Source organism: Pyxicephalus adspersus, chromosome 6 (assembly GCF_032062135.1).
Source record: "Pyxicephalus adspersus chromosome 6, UCB_Pads_2.0, whole genome shotgun sequence".
Classification (NCBI taxonomy): Eukaryota; Metazoa; Chordata; class Amphibia; order Anura; family Pyxicephalidae; genus Pyxicephalus; species Pyxicephalus adspersus.
In genome coordinates, this window is record NC_092863.1 from 56,839,483 (window position 1) to 56,849,358 (window position 9,876).

Genomic DNA, 9,876 nt, shown 5'->3' on the forward strand with positions numbered 1-9,876 from the left:
AACGTTTCCACTTCATGACATTTTTATTGCTGTGTCTATGCTGGGGAGACTCACATTTACTCTTGGTCAGGGTGACCATTGTCTCCAATACTGAAAGTCACTGAAACAGGAAGTGAGGGCATATCTCTCAATGGAGAAAGCTGTCTCAGTGACGAGGGTCCTGTTTTTATGATATATTGTAGGTTAGTTTAACAGTTAACTAAAGTTAAAATTAGACAGGTCAAATTCTCATTCTTGCATTTTTGTTGATTTTGACATTTGACATTTTTGACATTAGTGTAAACAAGAATAGTGTATACCACTTTACTGCAAAAATCATTTTGTCTTAACCCATTGCTGTTAGAGTTTGCCCGCTTCAGTTTTGTGTTTAGCTGAGCTTTATGTTTGGACTGGTATAAAGGGTGGACTAGTGTGATGTTAACTAAAACATAATTGAATGAATCCTAATATTTTAAATATTAAATATTTACTGGTATAAATGACCACTTACCATTAAGGTGTGTGTGTGTGTGTGTGGGGGGGTAAGGGTCGGAAATTTTCCAGAATGCTTTACACACCTTTGGGAGTGTTGGTAGCTACCTCATTATGCTGGGAAGAAACTCGGTTCGAATGAGATGGGAACCAACCACTATACAGGTATTTCCATTGACCAAATGGATAAATGGACAATGGAAAGTTCAGGACCTTCTGCCATGAAGAGATAGCAGCTTGGGGATATAGAGCTAGATGCCCCCTGGGCCCCCTGTCCCAGTATGGCCAGGGTCTGATTTTGGATTGCTGGGCAGGATTCAAGAGGCTTCGAGATCTGCCTGGTATTGGGGAGTAGCCTCCATAGATGGGACCTGCAGGAATATGTTAGACAGCTGCCTACATGTGCTTATACCTGTACTTATACCTGTACTATGCACAAATGATAAAAGCAATGTACCAATTAGATAGATTAGATTAGATAACCAGATATTCACTACTTCCTTGTTTTCATGAATACATTTTCATTGGGTACAGATATCTTCATTTAGAAAGTAAAATGATAGGAAGACTGAGCACTTTCTGGTACCCACAGAGTCCTGTTAAGTGCTGTTAAGTGTATGGAAGACAGTGGACTTTATCTTTATTGTGCTCTTTTATCTCTTAATGTTTATTAAATTGTCTATTACCTTTATAAATGAATCTTTTCCATTGTTAATCATTGATAATCAGCTTACATGTCATGGAACAGATTGGTGTTAGAGCAGATGGGCAGATAATATTTGAGTCTGAAAGTCTGGACATTTTCCATATGCCTGTTAAGCCTATTTTGTCAATATCAATCAGTTCTGTAAATAATGAAATATATTTTTTTGTATAGGTTGGAGTGAGCTGTGGATATTACTTTCTTTTAAATGCTGCATGAACTGAGATTATGTTTTAGTTCTGTCTGTTAGCAGGTATGGTTATATGGAAATATGGAAGACTAGCTATTCTGTCACTATTAATGTCTAATAAGCTGTCCTATTTGTATTGCCTCACACCAAGCACTATGCTATATCTGGGCACATTGTATGTGGTCTGTAATCTTACAACATGGATCACTCTCAGCAAAGAGACTAAAGCTGCGTACACACCTGCAATTTTTCTCGTTGGAAAGGATCTTTCACGATCCTTTCCAACGAGAAAAATTGCAGGTGTGTACGCAGCTTTAGACTTGTCTCCAACATAGATCAGTGTCACCTATCTTTAGTCCAATGTGAGTGAATAATAGGACAACAGAAAGGTACTCAAACTCAAAATTCACGCAAAAGGTTTACCATCAGAAAAAGGCAAACCTGTGGCATATTAAATTGCACAGAAGACAATTGTAACAACTAAATATATGTTTAGACTTTGTGTAGTGACTGCTTTTAGACAGTCTGTTTAGATGAAAGTTTACTTAACATATTCACTTTAAGCTTTTATTTATTAGCCCTTAGTGAATTGGTCTATTCTCTGGAGTGATTACAAAGTTCTATTACCTGCAGACAATCTCAAGTTTTTAGGATTTTATTGATTCCCACAACGTGTCCAAGCAGCCAGATGAAATTGGTCTTTTCTGGTACTAGGCCTTATATAAAAAAATGACATGAAATAGAAAAATAGTCTGTACTTTTTATAGTAACAATTTTGTTTCTATATTAAGAATAAAATGTCAAAGGAAGAATTGACTTGATATCACAAAGTCAATGCAGTCTTGGTCATAGAGATTTTGATACAAACTTAATCCCTGAACCTTCTGAATCCGGGCTCATCTGCATTCTGAATGCTGCGTCCATGACATTATCAATTTTAAAGTTATTTTTCAGACACATTGGCACAGGCATTATAGCTGCAAATTGGAACATCTTCTGAATCCAAGAAAACAACAATGATTTCTGACAGCTCACTACTGGGAGGAACAAATGCAGAGGTGGAGGGGGTGGGGGATAGATGACTACAAAGTAATAAAAAAAGAGAAGAGTTAGGGGCACCGTATCTTACATCAACATAAAAATCTCTGAGAGTTAAAAACTATAGCAATTAAACTTTTAGGCTATTTAGGCTATTTCAGTGCCTAAATCTGCATGCTTGGACAATACAATTTAGTGGATTTATATAACCAGTATACTCTGAAAATGTTCAGTTTAAGAGACCCTGTCACCGTGCACATTCAAGAATGAGTCTCTTTAAAGTCTACTACCCCAAATCAATTATGCTGACCTTTACAGTGATCCTCTAACAATTTTTTCATCCTAGCCCCTGAGAAATAACTGATATGGGGGAACAGGTGAACTATGCCTATCAGTGGACCAGACAACTGTCCTATTATGGATAAGGGGGACATTATCGATTCCTGGCTACTCCAACAACAGTACAACTGGATTGAGAAGTGACTTTAAACAACCCTAAATGGTAAAGTTGACAATTAATTGCCCCTAAAGTTGAACTCACAGTTTCAATACATATACAGTAAGTGAACTATTTTACCTGCTAAAGCAGTTGTAAAGGAAATGCAATTCCACAAGGCAAAAATGTGAAAGAGCGAAAATACAGGAGCACAACTGGGAAATTATCATTCTATAAAACTGTGTCTAAACAAGAACCATATGGCAGGTATTAATGAATTTTGCATATTTATAATAATTAAAAACAACTTTTGACATTTATTTAAAGTGTACGTGAACACCGGATGTCCTTTTTCAAATAAATAAAGTCTTTTTATATTCTCCTCTTAAGTAAGATTACCTACATACCTTTACTATCTGAAAGTTCCTGCCTTTAAACTAGCATTGGTCTACAAAAAGGAAGTTACAATATCTCAGAAATGGGACTTCAAAAAGACAAAGGTACGTAGACAATCATGCGTCCAGGAACACATACATACCTTTTATTTCAAAAAAGAGAATTGAGTTCAGGTACACTTTAATGTATATATGGTATTTTAATGACTGGATTTTTTCTACTTTAAGAGATGTAAAACTAGATTAGGAAGGAGTAGATTATATTAGTAAAAAAAAATGCAAGGGGTTCCAAAGCTGTCCCACTTTCAATACAAAATGAAAACACAGGAAACATTTAGCTATACATAAATTTATTTTAAAATTTGCATACACTGGTAAGGCTGTCTATGGCTAGTGTAGTGTTTTTTTTTATAGACTTTACCAGAATTCTCTAAATTTTGTGCATGCAAGGTTTGACCTTTTAAAAAAATGGTACTTCTATGAGTACAATCTAGCTTTCAAGTACAGTAGAGCTATCACTCAATGGCTGTGGGTTCAAGAAGACATTGGGAACACTACAGAAAACACTCTGTAGTGGCTCAGAGAAATATGGGCATCGCAAACTAGAAATAAGCCAAATCAACAAATTCCACAACACCCAAATTTACATAGAAATATGTAATATGAGGAGTGGAGAATAAACTTTTTGTGATAACTCAAACATCATACCAGTATATGGGGGGAGGGGGATTATGGCAAAACCAAAACAATTTCTTTGAAAGTTTAGATTTAGTTGTTTTGAAGAATCAAAAGAGGCCATTACATATTTTATTTGGTGCTCCTTTGTTTAGCCCATAGGAAACAGTCGATACCATAAAGGGGTCATTATATTTTGCTTGCGCACGCTGACAAAAGTCTCCAGTGTCCATTTTAAGGATAAATTGAAGCATGAAAGCTCAATATGGTGGTATATTTGCAATAGTTGTTCCAAAAAAGAAATGTTTTCCCAATGAAGGTTTTTTAAGTAGGTTTATACCACTTGTTCCAGAAATTATGTGTAACTCACAAAAAAAGTTAACTCTGTCGAAGGTATTCACCATTAATTACCCTCGATTAAAAAAAGTAGTTAGAATAAACTGAAGTTTTCACTGCCTAAACGGCAATCTTTAATACTTCTACACGGTGGCCTCACAGCCAACTCCACACAAAATAAGAACAAAATATACTTAGACATACTTATTGGCTAATGAAACTACCTGTATATTATTATTAGCTCTGACAATTGCACCTGGGTGATTGAAAGAAACAGAAAGTAAATGTGCTGGATGTGTTCCTGTTGCATTCTGCAAAAATGTATTTTCTGTAGCTAAAACTGATTATGTGTTTTTTGCCACACATCTCTCCATAAGGTTGTGCTGGCTTTACACTGGTCTATAGGAGCATGGCCAGGTAGTTGATTGATATCCCCTATAAACTGATTGGATTAATGATTGCCACCATACTTCTATTGACCAGCCTGTTGTTTGTCCACTCTATGTTACCCTTTCCCCCTCCATTCCTGTTCTGGGTTAAAAGGCCTGATTTTTTCAAGCTCTCCAAGTCTGGAGAGAATACACTTTGATCGGTGAAGCTGGGTGGTCCAGCAAACCTGGGAATGGACCTGGTCCAGGATTCAAAATAATTTCTAGCAAATAGGAAATGACTTTGGAGAAATCCTTTCCAAGTTTGCTGGATCACCCAGCTTTACTGATGAAAGTGTATTCTCTCCAGCCTTGGAGAGCTTTAATAAATAAGGAACTATGTGAGAAGAGTTTCTCTCAAGTAGTTATGTTGTTGGAATGGGAGCGCCATATATATTAGACAAAGAATGTGAATTCTGAAACAAAGTTTAATCAATGCATTGAAACATCATTAGAGATTGCGCTATTTGCTAATACATTTGCTTACATTAACTCATTCAAACCAGATAGTTTTGAAAAACATCAGCTATGTCTCCAAAACCACAATGTAGAACTGATCTTAACAAAAAAGAACATTGTTCTGGCAGTATAATATTGGGAAAACATACTATTTGAAAAAGGTGCAAGAGAGTATATCAGAAGTAAATTTACTTTACATTTCCATTTTCCTTTCAATTTAAACAGAGCATGAGTAAAGCGATTCAGTCAAGCAGACTTGAAAAATACTAATCACATCAGGAAAAATACTAGAATCCCTTGCAAATGCACAGCCACTGTGTTGGAAAAATAGTTTACTATACAAAATTTCTAAATTAGAAAGATGTTTTTACTTTTTTTAAATGAAAAAGAGCCAGTGTTTATCTTTTCAGCTGGCAAATATGGATGGAAGAGTACCCGTGGTTTTTATGCTCCTAGCCTTATCTATTAGATACGTCAATGCTTTGTGTCCTATCACCTGCCAGCCTGTCCCTGTTCTTTCAATCATTTTTGAGGAAAAACACTTGCAAAAAACAATTAATATTGGATCGAATAGGTCCGGTAATTACCCTTTATTTGACAGGTATCAAGTTGCAAATGTCTGTATTAGTATTTGCAAATGCCTTCCCGTTTTTGCGGGAAAACCCTCCTGGACATCTAGCTTCCAGGAACGATAACTTCTGCATCTTTTTTTTTTTTTTTTTTTTTGTAAAATGGAGTTTTATTAAGTTTAGGCAAATATAATACCAAACAAAAGACAAAGTACAAAAGAAAAACACCAAAAAAATGGAACCAAACAAGGTACATGAAACATAGACCATAAAATGATAATCATAGTGGACAGGGGGCCTTATCGGCGCCCCTAACTCCTAGTACATGGGCAGTGATCCTTCAGTGCCACGCTGCCCATGTCTTCTGCGTCTTTTTACCACAGGCTTGAACAAACCCGTAAGATCAGCATTGACAATTTCTTGCTTCTATACCTAGCTCTGCACACTCATAAAATTTCATGTTTTTGGACTAAATGTCTAAAAATTTGTGAAAAAAGTGATTTAGCTTCCAGTTTTAAAAACTTGAAAGAAAAGTGTATGCTACATTAGGCAGAAATATATATAAATATCTGTAAATAAAATTTGTATATGTAAAAAAATTATATCCTGTAATCCAGGCATGTGGCATGTCAGGTACCCTGTGCTATTGAGTGAAAACTGCCCCCGTCCCCCAACTATGCTCCTGCATTGCCATCATGTCATGTCAGGGGTTATTGATGAAGATCTCCGGTTTTACCACACATTAGGCAGACATAGTCCACTATATTTACTCTAGGAAACCTTTGTGGCTGTTATGTGACTTCAAATAGGCTACAAGTGAGCAGCTTAGAGACTTAAAGTTAGATGAAAAACATGAAAATATTTTATTTAAAGCACATAGTAATATAGAACACATGGAGCTTTAGTAAACAAAATTATATTTATTAATACATCTACTTTAAGGGTATCTTTTCATGCATTAAATAATATTCTAGGCCAAAAATAGCTTGTATCAACAATAAAATGTGAAAATCAATACATAAGAATCACAAGCACCTGATAGTATTCATTACATGGTTCAAATAATAATTTCATATGAACCATGTACACATAGATTAATAATTCACTAATCTGTAGCTGTTTGTAGTTTCATTGCCAATTTACTCCAACAGTCTGCCTATGTGGCTGATTACAATCTACACTGATTTTCTTCTGGGCATTGCGCATATACAATGTACACATCACACTGGCTTTGGGGGTGAAATATGGATTTCAGACTCTTGGTATCATTTGTTGAAACACGACTGAGTAACATACACATTGATTAACCACCTGGGCGTTACACTGAGGTCTAGGGTTCTGTTCCAAAAGCGTTACAGTTTTTCATGAAATTTTTTTTTTAAATTGTAGACCTGTAACTTACAGAAATATGTCCAAACAGGGTTCTAGTAGATATCACGAATATAAAAAATGTTTGAAACACACAATCATGTAAAAAAAAAAAAATTACTTTTAATAAAATTAATAAAAGACCCAAAAAATCAGCTTAAACAAGAATACATAAATAAATGAAAAATCCTGAAAATGCGATAATTCGGTATACTGTATAGTAATATATTTTTCTAAAACACCTCCCTAGGGTCCAACCGTCCAACATCACATACCTATAGACAAAACCACATAAATATATTTTCTATTATTTTGTATTGGATTGGATGCAGGACTTTGTATTCAATCCAATACAAAATGAGAACAAAATTCGAACTCTCATTTTGTATTGGATTGAATACAAACTCCTGTATCCAATCCAATACAAAAAGAGAGTTTGAATTTACCAATTACATACTTTGTATTTTTATTGAATTATTTTGTATTGAATTGGATACAGGAGTTTGTATTCAATCCAATACAAAATGTGTTTGAATGAGTTTCAGTTTGAATTTCCCGCACACGCGCCGACGTCATCGTACGCGCTGACGTACACGCACGGAGAGAGAAGAAGCCGGCTGCTTCTTCTTCTAAGCCGGCCAGGTTCTTCTTCCCGGAGAGGACACCCGACGCTGGAGGACGACGATGGAACACGACGATGGATGATCGCAGCGGGACCAGGTAAGTGATCGATAAACCCGAACTTTTCTCACTGTATTTTCATACAGTGAGAAAAGTTCGGGTTTATCGATAATTGTAACTTTTTGAAGCCTGTACCAAGGTCAGGCTTATCGCTCAGGTGGTTAATGATCTGCTGGGTGGGTCACTACACAAACAAGCTGGAATGACTGCTATTGTTTCCTATGGAGGAGGACACAGCAGGGTGCTTCCCACTCATAATCCATTCCCCATTGAGGAGCAAGATGTGTACAGTGCTTATTTATTCTATTGTCACTGGAAACATTCATGAAGGAATATTTCCAGGAACAAAAATGTGTATGTAGCCTAAAGAGGAACTAAAAAATAAAATACTATGAGCAGGTTATTTATTTGCAGAAGGAACAGGCAATGTTACAAACTGACCTGCCTGTTCGTTATCTTGTTTTTAATGTACGCTGAATACACAGCTTTTAGAAAGACTGAACTCATGCACATGAGCAGGAGTTATGTAATTTCTGCCTGGACAATCAAAATGGATGTAGATTCCAAACCTGGAAGAAGACTGGTAAAGATGCCAGTGCTGCAAGGACAAGTGAGGCAGGAAAATTTATTTTATTACAGATTAGACATAGCATGTTCCTTCAGCAATAAAAGACCTACCTGCTCACAATTTTTAATTTCTTAACTTTAGTTCTGTTTAAATTTCACCAAACTTTTCTGATATTCAGTTTGCTCCACTTTTCACTCCATTTTTTGCTGAGGTCAGTAATTTAGTTAGATGTATTTTATCTGGCTCAAAACTTGGACACAGGAGTTGTGACAGCATATTAACTGTTATAAAATGACTGAAACAGCACTGAAAAGGTGAATAATTCAAGACAACTTAACAGTCTGTTCAGAGTGTGTGTCCCTCACATTCTCATTCCTTCTCTGACAAGCCATAGTGGTTTTTAGAATACGCACAAATCTTTTACGCTTGACAGTTATATCAATGGCTCCCAAGGCTGAAGGGATGTCTAGCACAGTATCCACAGGGAGTTCCAATCTGCTGTGTTCCAGTTGATGGATGAAGTATGGATAGCTAGATTTTTAACACACCTATAGTGTAACATCAATATATCTTTGCTTACATATATTATTGGTTACATGGCATCCTGAAAATGTAACAAGGGAGCCCGCAAATGTGTCCTTTACTAATTGTTATTACACTTCTCATCAATGCCATGTGATTTGCCTTAATTAGTAAAATATGGGGGAAAAAATAAGTTGGGTCAAAGAGATGTCATTAAGTAAAGAATTATGAAACGGCAGAAGGAAAGGTCATTAAATATAGATGGCAAAAATAAAGACTGTACAGCAAATATTTCACAGGTAAGAAAGTGAAAAGGTGAACTTGAGCTTTAAGTGACAGTTCACTCTGCAACCAAGATTTAAGTTTTCTTGCTGAAGTCTTGTAAGGAGACTGAAGATTCCTTGAGGACATCATAAAATAAACGGGAACTGCAATTATACTATGTGTGCACAGGCGTATCAAGGAAAGAGCAGCAAAATGAGAGCAGGTTTGAGAATTGCAGGTGTGAGGGAATTTAATGTTTGTCATTGGCTCTGGTTGGCTGTATCACGTGAAATAAGATTTCCCTGCGGCCTTACACCACTATTTCAGGTTTATCAGTTGAATTAATTAGGGAAATTAGGACACACAAGGTGCAACCCAGAGGGGGAACCTTCATTGCAAATGTGAAATACGACATTTTATGTGCCTCCTAGGGAATTTGGCAGCCGGCTCAGTTTCTTCTGTGCAGGAGGATAAGAGAGAACCAATCCGAATATGTAAATATTGTTTAAGAGAAGCACAATATCGCAGCATTGCAACCACCAAAGTTATATAAAATTCCTATTGTGGCATTTATTTTTTAGATATATAATTGCATATGAAATTTGGAAATTGCTTTTACCACATATAGCTTTTAATTTACAGCTTTAATCAGATGCTTTCGGTCTGTGGGGTTTAAAATTTATTAGTTATTTGCTTATTGCAGTGCTACAGTTTATTAGGGCCCAAGCAGCTTCAGTTTATTCCCTGGACGAAGCCATGAAAAATCAGCCTTA